Genomic DNA, 17,411 nt, shown 5'->3' with positions numbered 1-17,411 from the left:
CCCAATTTCAACCCATACAACTCTTTATCAACACAAAATTCTTTGTACAATATGTCAAGAAGTTGCAAGTACGTTACATCATTCTTCATCGGTATCACTGTGCACTTAGCATCCTTTAAAATGCACTTCTTCCCATCCATTTCTCAAACACCATTGTAAGATACAAAAAAGTAAATAATTGAACCTGTGATGAAGAAAAAAAAACAAGGAATTGTTGAAAAAAATGTAATTTTTTTTTCAGGTTGTCAAAAGAACTTAATCGAGCCTATATCGAGCTCTATCGAACCTGCATCAAGCAACAAATATTTTCACCAAACCTGACCCTAAACAAGTATAGCAATCGAGCTCATATCAAGCACTCATCGAGAAAATACTAATCGAACCCTATCAAGCACTTCATCGAGAACTAATTGGTATACTTATTGAGCCATTATCGAGCTCATAAAAAACCTATCGACTACCTATGATCGAGCTACTATTGAGCTCTATCGTACCTACATTGAGTAACAAATATTTTCATCGAACCTGACCCTAAACAAGTATAGCCATCGAGCTCATATTGAGCACTCATCGAGCACAATCGAGAAAATACTAATTGAACTCTATCGAGCACTCATCGAGAACTAATTGGTATACTTATAGAGCCATAATCGAGCTCATAAAAAAACTATCGTCTACCTGTTATCGAGCTCCTAACGAGCAAAAAAGTTGTCACGCAGAAAACCCAGAAAATCGCAGATCAAGAAATCTCTCAAACAAACCAAAAAACACATCAACCTATACTCAAATCTGCTCGACATAGCCAAAAAAAAAAAGTAAACAAAGAATACCCAACACAAAAAAATGAACAATCTTCTTACCCATAGTTTTTCTCCTCCAAAATCCCTCAAAAATGATGTTGCCTTTGATATTGGGATCCTTACACCCACAATGAAGATGACTTTCAACAATTTGAGAACAAAATATGGCTGCGATTGTAAACAAAGTGCAAACCGTGGCTTTTGGGTGAGAGTTTTGTGAGAGGGAGAAAGTGAAAAGAGATGTTCTTGATATAATAAGAGGAATATTTTTTGTAGTTTGGGTATGTTTAGCATCGAATTGAAAAAATGAATAGTGCTGATATTTTTTTTAATCAAGAGACCCGTTAGACATAGAAAGTGAAATTTCCCTATTGTAATTGGTTAATTTTATTTTCGGTTCTTTTTTATATTCTTTATTACAATTAGATTCTTTTAGCATTTGAATTTCTATAACTTACTCATTCTTGTCAAATTTACAGTCCTAAAATCTACCTGTTCACTTTCAGCACTTCAATTTGGCTTAAATAAATTAATGTAAAATTTATTTCTAACTAATTAGTACTTAAAGAAATTGAGAAAAAATCTACTATATCCAAAAAGAGAAAACAAGTTTATATGATACTTTTAAATTTTGAGGACAAAATATTAATATGCGAAAAATGTGACTTTTAAAAGAAAAAACCAATGAAAATGCATGATTAAAATATTAGAGGGTGTTTGACATCTTAACTAAAAAAACTATTTTTTGTTTTTAAAAGCTAAAATCTGTTTTTTGAAAATAAGTTGGGGTGTTTGGCGTTGTTTCCAGAAAACAATTTTTAAAAACAAAATTACAAAAAACAGAAAATTTTGAGAACAACAAAAAGTTGTTTTCTGTTGTTCTAAAAAAAAAATTATTTGTCTTTTTTTTTCTTACATCATTTATTTATTTATTATTATCTAACATCATTTATTGTCACATAATTTTTTCTTTCATTAGTTTCTCTCACATAACTTTCTCTCTCGTCACTTATTATATCATCATTTTCTCTCTCATCATTTTTCCTCTCTCATCACTTTCTCTCTACTCACTTCTCTCTCTTCACTTTCTTTCTCATCATATTCTCTCTCATTTTTTCTTGGATCAATTTCTCTCTTCTCAATTTCTATTTCTTCAAATTTTCTCTCCTTACTTTCTCACTTTTTATTTTTCATAATTTTTTTTTTCAAATTATTTTATCTCATTATTTATTATAAACTTTTAAAATATTTTTCTCTTTGTAAATATATTTGTTAATATTTTATTTAAGATTTTAAAAAAATAAAACTAAAAAATTGTTTTTAGAAAACATTAACCAAACACCTCTTGTTTTTTGAAAACTACAAAAATAGTTTTTTATTCTCATTTCTGAGAACACAACTTTGAAAATAAAAAATAGAAAACAATGCCAAACAGGCCCTTAGACACTATAAAAACTGTTTTCAAGACCTGAAATAATAAGTATTAAAAAAATATGGATCAAAATTAAAAATAACTTAAATATAAATATTAGTGATATGAAAAAAAATATAGACAATTATTTATGTATTAAATTAAAGAAAGTGCATGAAAACACAAACCTAATAAGATGCTTTCTTCTAAATTTTAATCAAAGAACGTATTTTGCTAATTAATAAGCCGCCGAATAATGTGTAGTACGAGCAACACTAAGACCATAGCATGAGTATATGACACCTCTTAGTTAAATACTTTACACCCTACCCACATATAATAAATATAATCTTAAATTTTTTTTAAAAAAAAAAGACAATAAAATCCACTAAAAATGAAATATTTTTTATTTTATATATGTAATAGAGTTGTGGATAAAATCGTATTAGGTAGATTTAATTAGTAACAATGATGATAGTTAACATCTACAAAAGGGAGAGGAGGGGGTACTACTACTGTGGCTACATCATGTGCCGGGCCAATCCATTCGTCATTGGAAACAATATTCAAGCAGTCAACACAAGAAAAAATATAGGAGAGAGAGAGAGTAAATTGTGACAAATTTAAGGCTTATAAATCTGGTCTGAAGCAACCAATGATGGCAAAACCCCAATAATAATGGTTCTCTTACCCTAGTAATAATCCTTCATACACTCCCACACCCACACCACCATCACCACCACCCCCTCTCTTAAATAGCAAATTTGCTTTTTGCAGCAAATTTGACTCTCATCCTTTATGAAAATTTGAGAAAGAATTTAAAAAAAAAATGAAAAGAAAAGTAGAATGGGGTTTAATGATTTAAAGGGGTTAGGGGTGGTTTGTTTTCATAAATGTGTAATGGCAGTGGTCAAGAGATTTGCATGGCCACAGATAACAGGCATTCATGAACAACCATCATCATGTACATTGCCTATAATTACAATTATGCAGAGCCACCCATCTAGGTAATGGCCCTTCATTTACTCAAAGAAAGTGATATTTATATATACACAAATATATAATATATATATACATATATTTATATGATTGCATCACCCCATGGAATTTGATTTGACAGCGTTTGATGGAAGACACGTGAAGGTTTAAGATTTTCATAATTTTTAGACCCCATTTTCATCAATAGGTAAGTTTGTGATATAATTGGTTAAAGGCCTTAGTTTACGTGACCCACAGGTAATGAGTTGGGGTGATTTATTTTAACCAGCTCAACACCATGACCTCATCAACATACACAAAAGCTTTTAATACTACCCCTTTTATTTATTTATTGAGATCTTTTTTTTTTAATGATTTCACATAATAATATCATTTGCCTGCATGGCTAATGATGGATTTTTTACAATTATTATAGTTATTAAGTGCTTCGAACCCTACACGTGAGCTTAGGGGTTGATAATTTTTTTTCAACTTTAGGGTCGTAATTTACTATACTTAGGGGACCACAAGGTGAAAAGAGCCTCCACCTCTCCATCCCAATACTGTTTCACACTGATATTTGGTTTGGCTTAGGGTTTCAATTCAACTTCAAGTGTCTTCATTGGGTTTCTTTTCTAAAATGATTGCATGAAAGGTTGACGTGGAACCTATCAAGGGCTTAAATAAATCTCTTTAATTTTCCTAATTAAACATGACAAAGTCCATATAAAATGTTATTTTATATGCATTCAAGTATAAGGTTAATAACTTAATGCTAATTCGTTTAGTATATACTACAATGATTAAGAAAGTAAAGTGCTGATGGGAGTTATGTCACTTACTAATACAGAAGGTACTCTTATATCTTGTCTTTTTTTTTTTTTTTAAAAAGGGTATTAGGGATAACAATTCCTAAACCAAGTTTTTCCAAGTGTAATCAATCACAGCCAACTCATTTACTTGAGGTAGTATTGGTGAATTGATTCTCAATACTTAATGCGGCTAATGGTCGGCTAAAGAAGGTGAATAGGTGGACCAAAACTTGGAAAGAAGCTCAATTTCTAAAGTTACACTCCTACACAATCATTTCATCTCAAAGGGATGCATGCTCATGTTAAGTTTGGCAATTTCCGGCTCTAGTATTATAACTAGGGCGGCTATACTTTGAACAATGTTTCACTGGAAAGAGTACAATCATCAATGCCATTCTCATATTTAATATCACTGATCATTCCAGCTTCACACCGTGTATTGTTTGTACACTCTTAACATAACAATGGCAACGAACCCCTTTGCTAGAAATCTTTGACAAATATTGTGTATGTATACATATACACACAAACACAAAGACAGAGACATTGCATCTTACTGTATATTCCATCCAAAGAGATCCAGTTCTATGAAAAGATATCATTAAAAGAGAAATGAGAAAATCTTCTTTTACTTTAGACTAATCATCCAATATGCTTCTTTATCCAAACCCAATAGGGGGCCACCAAAAGGTGCAACTCTATTTATCCTCCGTCCGTTTGGTGGAAGTACCATAACATATTCACTCGTTGAACAAATGAAAAGTTCAAATCACAGCAACATTCATAAATAAGGAAATAATGAACACATTTGACTTTAAAAAACATCGTCATGAAACCAAAAGGATAATGCTTAAAATTTAGGGGGCATGGAAATGTGGTGGTCTTCAATTAAGTCACATTAGCATTATCATAATTACAAACTATTACAAGATATCGATGGAGGCCACATTTAAAGGTAGGAACAGCTTACATATACTTAACTTTGTCCTTAAGAATTTTACCTGGGAACAATAGGAATCTTATTTTGCTTGTGGTTGGGCTACACTGCAATATAATAAAAAAGATTAGCTGTGGTAGAAATCTTTTTTCGCTTCAGTATCAGGGATCTAAATAACAAATCGTCCTTAAAATTTGTAGTTTGTTTAAGGTTATATTGAAATGGTATCAATAAGAATCAAAATTAGATATGAATCAAGAAAATACATGCAAGGAAAACTAGTTAGAAATCATCACGTTTAAACAATACACCCCAAAAAATTTTAAGAAATTAATGAAGAAAGAAAATGTTGTACTGGTTTTAATCATTAACTATAATTGATTATCAGTGCTATGGTATCTTTTAGTACCTTCTATGTTATAAAAAAATGAATACTTTTGTATAGGGTAATAATAAAATAAGGCAAACAAGCATGTTTTTCCTGCCACATTGAAATTTGATTCCATACTGGTATGTATATCAAGTTTGTCCGAAGCAAAATACAGTAGAAGAAATAATTACAGTTTACGCATGGAGAAGACTTTGCCTTCTTGAAATCTATAAAAACATTTCTGAAAAAATGACCCAATTCTGTAATATACTAGGTTATTACTTGGGCTACCTTCAATGCATGAAAAAACCTAGTTAAACATTAATCATTCAGAGCACATCTTGTTTCAGATGCACTCTTGTTACATTCATTTTGAGCCATGGAAGGCTGAACATTTATGACACAACACAACTTATCCGTATAGATATTGCATATCACTATCAGAAAATGCTAATAAATTAAACCAAGTAAAATGGGCAATCTATTGTTTCTCTCATTAAAAACCCAATTCAGAACACATATAATGTATTTAATATGTATATAAGGGAAAAAAAAATACCGAATAGGGTGGTATAGAGAAAAATACATTGCATTAAAAAATGTATGAAGCATAAAAAGCTGATCCCTCTTTGTCAAAGAAGGGTCTCAAACTCAAAGCAAGTTATATATGCATAAGGATAAAAATTGTGACCCGACAATTGTCTTTGCAAATGTCCTTGCCTGCCCCATTTCAGGAAACCAACACTGGAACCCAATAAATAATAATACAAGAGAGAGAGAGAGAGAACAAATCAAAGCAATAAGGATCCACAAAATAAATTAGAGGTCTGTATTCTTTTCCTAAGATAAAATCTCTATTCTACGTCTTATAATTATGTAATTTTTCTTTTCATGTTGTAAATGGTGAAATGCAATGCACGAACCACCAAAACTAAAACCCATTAAACATTTTCTAGCAAAAAACATAAAAATGCATACAAGTAGTCAATTAATCCAACTCAGAATGAGTTTAGAGTAATTGTATTTTTTTTATTCTTATATTGAAAAGGGCTTTTAATTAACTGATTATGCCATTAAAATGTGCTACAACATACAAACAGTCAGTCTATAACAAAAATGAAATTGCATATTCACTTCATCGACCTTTTGTTCGCAGTGTGGGTTGGGCGGTTTGAGTCTCTTTTGACAAATCGTACTGCAAGTGTGCAGTTGGAATTTGTTACTCCAAATCGCCCAACTCGAACCATAATTTTGCAGTAAGATGTGGACAGTTTAAGCCATTTAAAATTTTAGATTAATTTATACTTAAAATCAAAATAAACTAGTTCAAACTCTAAACTAATCAAAACTTAGTGGTTCACAAATTAAAGTTTAGTCACAATGAAAAGTCTATATTCTAGAATAAGGTTAAAAAGTATAAACTAAAACACAACAAGCCTTAAATAACTTGTAACACAATTAACCAAATTCTTAAATAAGTTAAGGCTTAAGACAAAACAAAAGTCTAAAGGGCTAATGTAATTAAGCTTCGAGCTCGAGATAAAATTGAAAAACTGACATTAATACATACATGTGGGGTTCAGTACAGTCTAATCAAAATTGTTGTTGAAATTTTATTAATATGGTTCAAACACGTACTGCACAATTTGACAAAAATACAATCAATACCAACCCGAATTAGTGCGGTGCGGACAATCTATACGGGTTGGCGGTCTTTTTGAACACTGCTGGTCTAAATATTCTTTATGAAATCAAAATAACTAAACATTTGGCATAAGTTCAGTCCTAATATCATTCATAACATTTACAATTTCAGTCAATCAGTATTCAGTAGGACTTTAATTTTAAAATGAAAATCATTTTACTTTTCCCGCATTTCTCTCAATTACTGAAAATTCAGAAGCTTCATTTCAAGTAATATTCAAAATAAATTTTTGAATTGTCAGAGAGAGAGAGAGAGAGAGAGAGACCTTATAGATCGAATACGCAGGAAGTGGCGTCCTGGCTATTAAGAAATGACGGAGAATTTGGTTATGATGTAAAACCCTAGCTTGCCCAAATCATGCACTGAATACTCCACCTGAGGCTAGGACCAAGATTCCATCGATTCCAATTCCAATACTCCTGAAGAAGAAAGATGATCTTCGAGCTCGTATACCAGCTCCAACGGCCTCCATTTTCTTGCTCTGTAGTCACTGCACAGTGGACAGTGAGTCCGGTTAGTGTTCGCGTTTAAATTCTTGAAACGATGCGTTTTGAAGGAGAACGACGATGAAGCCGATCTTTAGTACTGAGGTTGGGCCCAACTTTGGCCCATATGTAAAAGACCCACCCAACTACGCTGTATCTAGTTCTCTCACTATTTTATTTGAGGAAATTACATTTTTGAGATTTTTAATATTGTGTGCAAAAATATAACTTTTTTTTCAAAAAAAGTAAATTTATGACTTTTTTTAAGAATTTTCACTTTTATGGGTTTATTTTCCCATATTTTTTTTATAAAAGTTGATTTATGTCATAATTTTACTCTTAATCAAGTTTTATTTTGGAAGAGTATGTTTGTAATTTTATTATTATTACTTTAGTTTATTTGTTTTTTTATTAAAAATTTTATATTAAATTTTTCTTTGGTTGTTTTGCAAATTTTTTTTTTTGTAATATGAATTGTGTTTAAAATTATTTTTTATTTATTATAAACATTTTTTCCTTTTTTTTTAGATTGTACGTTTTTCTTTTCAAATCCTGAGTAAGGTAACCAACTACTTGATCGATCTTTGACAATTATGTAAAAAAAATCCTAGAGCTAGGTTAAATAACATGTACCAGGAGGGGTAACCAGTTATCCAGAGTGGAGTAACTTTCTTCCATAAGATAGATTACCAGCTACCATAAGAGAGGTGACGGGTTACTCATATTAAACATGAAAAGAAACGTCAAATTTGAAGGAAAAAGAGGAAGAGCACTTCATTAAAAAAAGGAAGAATAAGTAACTATGATTTTAGTAACATAAGTAACAAATTACCATAAAGAACCTAGAAATATACATACACATCAGATGGTGAAGGTAACCAGTTACCCTCATAAATATACACACAAAGAACATGAAGGCAACCATTTACCCCCAGAAATATACTCACAAAGAATCAAAAGGTAACCAGTTACCACAAATCTAAAGACAAAAAAAATAAAATAAGATCCACCTCCTTTCCCTTCTCCCATCTTATTCATATAATTTTTTTCTAGATTTGAATGTTCCTATCAGGGTAACTGGTTACCCATTCATGTTTTCATATTTTTATTAGTTTTCTTTCCAAAATTTGGTGTTCCTATAAGTGTTACAGCAAAAAGAAAATGTTGAAAATTTTGATTTGAATTTTTTTACATATGTTGTACCCTGATTTCAGCACGAATCCTTCACTCAGATCGGGTACAGCTGGCAAATAAATATACGAAAAAATAACCAAGGAAGATATCCATTTATTATTCACGTAGGCAGCCCAGCTTGCACAATGGTCATATGAGCTAGGGATCCGGAGATGGTGAAGCGTTAGCTCATGATATTCAAACAGCTGTTGAAGTACGAGCTTGGAGAGATATCCAGCTTGTGGTAACTCAAATATATTGTGTACCCGCAGATCCCCAAAGACCCGGGTACTTTTATACGGTATTTATGACCAGGTTGTCATATTTAATGTCCCAAATATTAGGAGAACATTTAATTTATGATCAAATCATATCCTATTATAAATGGGAAGTATATATGTTTAAATGTAATAAATATGTAAATTCGTGATTGACTCACGCGGTTACCCAAATCTTTCCATGGAATTTCTCTATAAATACTGGGAATATGGGACAAGGAAAGGGACCATTATTCTGTAATACTAAGACTCTGCCAAAATAGAGAGAGAAATAACAATAATATAGACTCGTGGACTAGGTAGATTTTAACCACTGAACCACGTAAAAGATTTGTGTTCTTGCGAATTCATTTGATCTTTCGTTACGGTTTATTATTAAGCACTAATCAACCTTATTATTTCTTAATACACTGTTGGTGAATAATCGCGTCAACAGTTTGGTGCTTTCATTGAGAGGGAAATTAGTGCTTTCATCAAAATCCCAATCAAATCTCATCATGGTGCTCACTTGCTCAATGCACGACAATGAGATAGAACAGCCTGGTGGGCAGGAGGCCCATTATACCGCTGTTTCAAACGAGCATGGCCGTGAAGTCCAGCAATGTCCAGGAAAGCAACCAGCGGGTCACGACGATACTGGGAGTTCGGCGTCATTGCCACCGAATCCAAACCCAGACTACTTAACTGCAGTTGAGTTGGAAAATATGCAGTTAAGAAGACATCTTGCTAAGGCAAACAAGAAAATTGAAGAGGTTTTGGCTCGGTTACCCCCTCTTGCAACCGACGTTAATGTCGGAAAGAGGCAAAGTGGGTCTCATAAGTCCCACAGGAATAACCGATCCAAACCAAGTCGGTCAGTCAGAATTGCCACCCAAGTTTTGTCCCTACAGTGCAAGATCGCCAAAATGCTCAACCAAGTGGCCCTCATAGGGGTCATCAGCATGTTAGTCGATCGGTTAGAATTGCGACCCCAAGTTCGGTGCCTCCTTCACAAGTGCCTAGGAATGCCCACGGCAACCCACGAGGAGCGGCTGGGACAGGCTCACAGAGACAGAATGTTCCAGCAAACCCTCATGCATCACGATTGGATCATCAATCGCAGAGAGCTAGAAATAATGAGGCAGAACAAAGGCAGGCTAATTTAGTTCGCCCTGATGAGACAAGGATTGCCTCGCCAGTAAGGCATCCCCCATCACCTGTTAGACATCCAACATCACCTCTCCCTACGTGGGACATTCCTGCTTATGGAGATAGTAGGAGAAATCCTCCTCCATTTGCCCATACTTATGTTCGCTCTGATGGATGAGCATATGAAGAAGCTTCTATCTGGAAAAGATAAAGACGATTGTGACTCAGAGGATGAACTCGAGCCTTTCGCTCCAAATATTGTAGCGGTCACATATCCGATGGGTTTTAGAATGCCACACTGTAGTGCACCAATTTTTTTTTTTTTTAGTTATTAAAATTTTTGTGTTTTATTTTATTTAAGTGTTAAGTGTGGTGAATTGTTTTATTTAAATGTTGTTTATTTTATTTAGTTGTTGTTTGTTTTATTTAATTGTTTGTTATTTTATTTAAGTGTTAGAATTGTTTGTAGAATTTTTGTGAAATTATTTGTTAAATGATATTTATTTATTTTTGTTTTAAAAATGTGATTATGTGAGTTTTGTTTGTATGCACTAAGGTGCATGGTAGATAGTGATGTACCCTAGTGATTTAGTGTGTGCAAGCGCATGGTAGCATGATGCACATGTGTACAATTTTCTACACATTTTATAGTTTCAATATATTCGATTTAATTGATTATTATTAAAAAAAAGAAATAAAAAAAGAAAAAGAAAATGGCAAGTGAGTTGGACGTGTATGTGTAGTGGGAAAGGAAGCGAGTTTTTCCATTTATTTTCTAAAGTAAATAAATTAAGATTAGAAGAAAATTGTTATTTTAGGAAAGGGAGTGATCATCTTTATCTCCTATCAATTGTGATTAAAAAACAAATAATGAAATTAAAAGAAAATAAATAAGAAATAGGAAACTTACCTTTTCTCTTGAGTGGACCATTATGGAGAGAATTAGGTTAAATGGGGAATGAGGTGAAGAGGAGAGCCATTTTTCTTGTGGCTACCAAATTTTAGAGAGAGAGAGAGAGAGAGTGGCGTGAAGGAGAGGGAAAGAGAAGAAGAAAGGAAGAAAAAGAAGGAGGTCTTAGGTATGGTTTTTCTTATGATTCCTTGTTGTTTTAAGATTTAGGTTTATCTTCCTCATTATCTTAAGTATTTTTCTATGTTCTTCTTCTTCATGGGTTTCAAAAAAACCCTAGGGTATTCAAGGGTGATTATCACTTGGGTGTTGATCAAGTTGTGTTCTTGATTTTACAATCACGAGAGGTATTGAATCTTTACCCCTAATGCTATGGTGTTCTCTTTGGTTCATGGATTTGTGGATATTTTCAACATATTGATGGAGATTGATCTAGGCGTGGGTATGGGTTTATGGTGTTGATTTGATTTTTATTGTTGTATGTTCATAATGTGTGTAATGAGATGATTATTGAAATATGATGTTGATGATATTTTATGATTTTATACATGTATGTTTCGGCCTATGGGGTTTGGGCATATTGGGTTGTTTGATTTTCTTGTATTTCATACATGTTAGAAACATGCTAGGTTTCATGTGTATATAGATGAGGATTTTGTGTCAATTCTTGTTGGGTATCCTAGGTGTTTCGGCCTAGGGGTGATGTTCAAGCATGATTATTTTCCTTGTATGTTTTAAAATCAATTGTGATTCTAGAAACATGATAGGGTGTATATGAGATTATGTATCAATAAATTATGGTATGCATGAAAAATGATAGGAACATGTTAGGTTTAATATAAATGCATATATGAATATTGGTGTTTATGTTATTTATGCATGTTGTATTATTATTTTGTTGGGTTGCATGTATGAACTTATTGGAGAAAGAATAAGGTTTTGGAAGGTTGTAATTGAATATGTGTGAGTTATTTTCTTGAATTATTTGTATAATAAAAGCATGTTAGGATTTGTGATTAATTGTGTTAATTAAACATGTATGACTTTGTATGAATTTTGTGAGGCATGAGGTAAAAGATAAAATTCATGATGATTCATGCTTGCTGATTTTGTGATTAAATGACGAAAAGATTGATGAAATAATGATGTGCATGCATAAGAAATGTTTCTAATGATATGCGGTATTTGTGAGAATAAAATGATGTTTTAATTTACACTTAAAATGATATTTTTGCACAATTAATTACCTTCAGTTTTTTTTTTTTTTTTATATATATTTTGATGAAAATATGAGTTTTAAAAATATGAAAATGGTGAATTTATGATAATTTTGATTATTGGAGTTTTTGTTAAAAAAATTGTAGAGTGTGTTTCAATAAAATGAATTTGATTAGTATTTTGGAATAAATTAATACCTTAAACTATGGTAAAATTAAAAGTGGTATTTTTAATATAATATGAGTGATTATTTTACAAGTTATGATTTTTCTTTAATTGGATTAAGAAAAATGTTGAATTTAATTCACTTGTGATTTTTTTAAATGATGGCTGAAAGTTTAGTTTAATAAATTTAAAATAATTATTTGATTTTCACATATGAATTTATATTACACAAAATTAAGTCTTAAAATAATTCAAGCAAAATATATTTTTCCCACACCTAAAACTTATATTTTTCTCACATCAATTATGTAATTCTATTAACTTAAATTAAATGGTTATTTTCTAAGAAAACATGATAATTTTAAGTATCTTAAATAAATTTCAAGCCTTTGTTATTTCTTTGTAATTTGAAAATAATAAATGGGTTTATTATATATTTTTAATGGCTAAATAAAATTATTTTTATGAAATAAAAATAATGTCCTGAGAGATTTAATCAACCTAGTAATTTTAAGAAGATAAAAAATGGTAAACAAAACATGCTACAAGTTTATTAATTTGAATACGATAGAAGACGTGTAGAATTATCGTTTTAAATGCCACATTTACGCAACGTTCCCACGTATACATGTTACATGCAAATTCACTTTTACGTCCAAAATTATGTCTATTATGCAACTATGTAGTTTTTATAGAAAGATCATGCATGCAATATTGGTAGAATGTGCATTATTCTTTTATGACATTATGTGTAACTATGCATATTTGTTGTGAGTAATTCTCATCATGTGTGCATGACTCATGCACACATGAGTTATATGAGTGGGCAAAGTAGTGATTATGTGAAGCTAAGGAATGTCATTTTGATTATGGTGTAGGTCATTGAGAAGTTGTCGTTTTACTTAGCTTGGACATGAGGTAAGAAAGTTAGATAGAATTTCATTTACTTATGCTGTGAACGGTAAGATTGGTTGTACGAATGAAAGTGTTATGATGCTTTGTGCTATGAATTATGAAATACTTGACATGATGATATGTTTGGATTGTATGAATGTTGTATGCTATGAATGGATGTTAGCGTAATGAACGCGACACATCAAAAAGGGATTGCTAAGGATATGAAGACGTAACCCGAGTTACTAAGGATATGAAGACGTAGCTCAAAGGGCGGACGTGCCGAGGTTATTTGTAACGCCCTGGTTACCCCAAGACCGTTATGGTGAATGTTGAACCGTGAATTTAACTCGCTACCCGAGTTCTTTGGTTAAAAAAAAAGTGATTTTAGGTGTTATTAACAGGTTAAGGTGAAAAACCAATCAAAAGGGAATGATATATTTTATTTAAAACATAAAACTGTTCATGGGCCCATCAAAATATTTACAAGTTATTTACAACTACGAATGGTCATTATAGTTTAAATTTACAACCCGCTGACCTAAGCGGAAAAAATAAGGTAAACCCCCTAGTTCCTCTGAGAACTCCTTGGCCGTGGTGGTCAAGCGGCCGCATATGTACACCATACCACCTAAGCTCTCCACTCAAGGCTAGGTGAGCTTTTCTTTCCCTTTACCTGCACCACATAGCACCCATGAGCCAAAGTCTAGCAAGAAAACACAATATTGCATGAATATAATATCAACAATGATCATAATAATCATTAAGGACTTTCAGTCCAAAATAAAGGAGTGACAATTGGAAAAGTTACTAAAGTGGGTTCCGTTCCCATTAGCCATGTGACGATAGGGTCACCCGGGCTTTACAAATAAGTGATCCTTTCACTAGCTTGTCAAGATAGGTGTTCGATGAAGTAGTCACCAATATAACCTATCGCATGACCATAGAGTCACAACCATGGGAATCCACTCCCTAGCCACGTGACAAATAGTCACCTAGGCCTTAGGTCCTGGCTCTGAGTAACTAGCCTTAGACTAGTCAAGCGCTTATAATTTTCATCGACCTTAGGGTCGGTCCAGCATTAATGCTCTTAGAGTCATTCAACGCTAATGTCGATTAGATTTAATCTTTTATCGGCTCTGCGTTCAAGACGCTTATGCCGATTCTGACTCCCAGGTCAGTAAAACACGACCAGTGCCGATTCTGAATAGTCACTTCCATACACAAGTAAGCAAGACTTGCTAAGCATTTAATATGCAATCAATGTCCACATTTAACAGCCAACATGCCTCTATAACAGCCACGCATGTCATATACACAGGGTGCATTTTTCTTACCTCTGGTTCGAGCGAGAATGAGTAAAAGAACGACCCTTGAGATCGATCAACTTTTAAGTCATTTAGCGGTCACTTAGTCATAACCAAATATGAGATTACATCAATAAAATGAATAACAAAGGTTCCTGAACCAAGATCTAGCCTCCGGGACATCGAACCCCACTAAATCGGGTAGTAGGAACGATCCCGATGCCTAAAATTGAGTTCCCATGATCAAAATACCCAATTGGCCTCAAAAATCCCCATGAGTCGCGGTCCCCAGCCAGCAAGCGATGTGGCGCACTCTACTCAGTGCCGCGACCCCCAGAACACACAAAACCCCACCGTCTTCATCTTCGAGCTTGGGCTGCGGCGCCCAATAACAGGGCCTGGGAAACCTGCCATAACTCCATTTTCTCCCATTTTAAACCTTCCAAAAACATACCTAAACATCTCCAAATCCAAAAATCAAACTTCCCAAACTTCCCAATGATCCAAAATCATCTTATCCCGAGGCTTAAACGAATCAAAAACTCATCGATACACAAAATACAAATCAAAGCTTAGAAACTTTAAAACTCAAAACTTAAAGCTTAAATTACCTTTGATTGGATTGTTTCTTGTTAAATCCTTCGGTCAAGAAGCTTTCAATCTTTCCTATAGATCCTTGTCGCGAACTGAATATAGATCTTCAGGTCATTGTCGCGATTCAAAATCGATCCTTAACTAAATAGATGAATAATGACATGAGTGCCTTGTGAAGTCTTGAACATATTTTATGTTTGGCTAAGTGTCCAAGATTGATAATATACTACTTCTTGTGTTAAAGAAATATCCGAGCTAAGAATAAACCCCTTGGGCTAAATGTAAATAAACTCGAATTTTAAGGTATAATAATTTTTAAATAAAAAATACCTAAAAATTATATTTTTAAAACAAAATTTTCCAAGACTACCAAACTAATAATTTTATTTTTATTTTTTAATATACCTTTTATATTAATTTTTCTCCAATAAATTATTACACAATAATTTAGTTATTACAAAGTTGATCCATCGGACATGTTAAAAATAATTGGATAAAAAAATAACAAATAGGGCCCAAAATTTATTCTAAAATATTACATGATATAATATAATTTTGAAGGGGCACTATCTATCTATCTATATTTCTACAATTTACTTTATTTATTTATTTTTCCTTTTGTTATTATACATTTTCTAATTTATAATTATTAATTAATTAAGATAATTTACGAAATATATCTCAACAATATATATAATTGAAATTCCAATTTAATTAGACTATTTAACTAAAACGTAATATTAATAATAATAAACAAAATAAGCTTTTTTTTTAATATATATATAATATATTATCTAGTTTTATATATGTACATATAAATATAGGGACCAAGATGATGTCCTGTTCGTACATCCATCAATTATATTGTTTTTAGGGTTTATACTTTTTTAGACCCTGTGTTTTAGTTCATTATCTGTTTGGACCCTGTGTTTTGACAAATTATTTTTTGGACCTTGTGTTTTGTAAAATGGTTCAAATAAGCCCCTAAACATGATTTTGATGAACAAAAAATTAAATATAACATCACAGTTCTTAGGCAGAATGACTGTATTTTTGTTCTTAGTTGTTAGTTTGATGAATTATTTGTGATTTTAGTTTAAAAAACTTTGATCAAAATTAGGTTTAGAGGTCTATTTGAACTATTTTAGAAAACACAGGATCCAAAAAGTAATTTTTTAAAACATAAGGTCCAAACAGGTAATGAGACAAAACATAATGTCTAAAAAAGGATAAACCCTTGTTTTTAATCAAACGACTATTACGTGTAGTTGGGAAGTGGAATTGAAATTATTCCTGACCTGATATTTGCAGCCTACAATTTAGGGGTAGCTACATAATATTACAATATTGATCCATGTATAGCCGGTTTGAGCTTTAAACACCAACAAATCGTTCACTTTTTTTTTTTAAACTTTGTTTGTCTCTCTTAAACTTAGGGATGTAAATGGGGCGGATCTGATCCGCCCTGGTAGTGATCCGACCCGATCCGAATACACTTCCGCCCCGCCCCAATCAGATCCGATAAGTGTTTGGAGTGGATCGAATCTGATCCGACCTGATCCGACAAGGCTTTTTTTTTTTTTTTTAATAATCACACAATAGCACTATTAAAAAAATACTAAAGTATAAATGAAATTTAAAAAAAAAACAAAGTTTTAATGAAGTATATTATATCATTAAAAACAAAGTCATTAAATCATTAATTATATTAAGAATTCACCACATATACTAATAATGAAGTACATTAACTACATTAAATCAATTATAAAACTTTCATATACTACCCTAATCTTCAAGATCTATTACGTATGGGTCCTGCAAAGAAAATAAACAAAAGTATTAATAATTTATTTGATTTATTTTAAAAACTAAAATAATTACCATAGTTGGATCTACGCCATTATCTTCATTATTAATGGTGACTAGTTTAGTCGCTCCTGCAAAAAAAATATATCAAACATTAACTATAAAAAATATTAAAACAAAATATAAGTATAAATACCTTGTTTCTCTTTCACCAACCAACTTTGAGTACAGACCAAATGGTTATATATAAAATAAAAGATAAGTATAAATACCTTGTTTGTCTTTCACCAACCAACTTTGAGTACAGACAAATGCCTCCAATGTAGTTGGATGAAGTCTCGATCGATGTGAACCCACATGTCTACCACTAGTGATAAATGCAGACTTTGAGGTAACAGTACTAATAGGCACAACAAATATGTCTCTGGCAATCTTGTTCA

General features: G+C 32.1%; 1 long non-coding RNA gene across 1 annotated transcript; it reads right to left on the bottom strand.

Annotated features, from left to right (window-relative positions):
* Positions 1-4,541: 4,541 nt before the first annotated feature.
* LOC133831331 (uncharacterized) lies at positions 4,542-7,628 on the bottom strand. Its single transcript, XR_009892488.1, has 2 exons — positions 7,279-7,628; positions 4,542-5,045 (listed from the first exon to the last, which is right to left on the bottom strand). It is a non-coding gene; the product is annotated as an uncharacterized LOC133831331 (long non-coding RNA).
* Between the last annotated feature and the right edge of the window lie 9,783 nt (positions 7,629-17,411).

The sequence above is a fragment of the Humulus lupulus genome, chromosome 4, assembly GCF_963169125.1.
Source record: "Humulus lupulus chromosome 4, drHumLupu1.1, whole genome shotgun sequence".
Taxonomy (NCBI): domain Eukaryota; kingdom Viridiplantae; phylum Streptophyta; class Magnoliopsida; order Rosales; family Cannabaceae; genus Humulus; species Humulus lupulus.
This window is presented reverse-complemented; position numbering and strand designations above follow the sequence as displayed.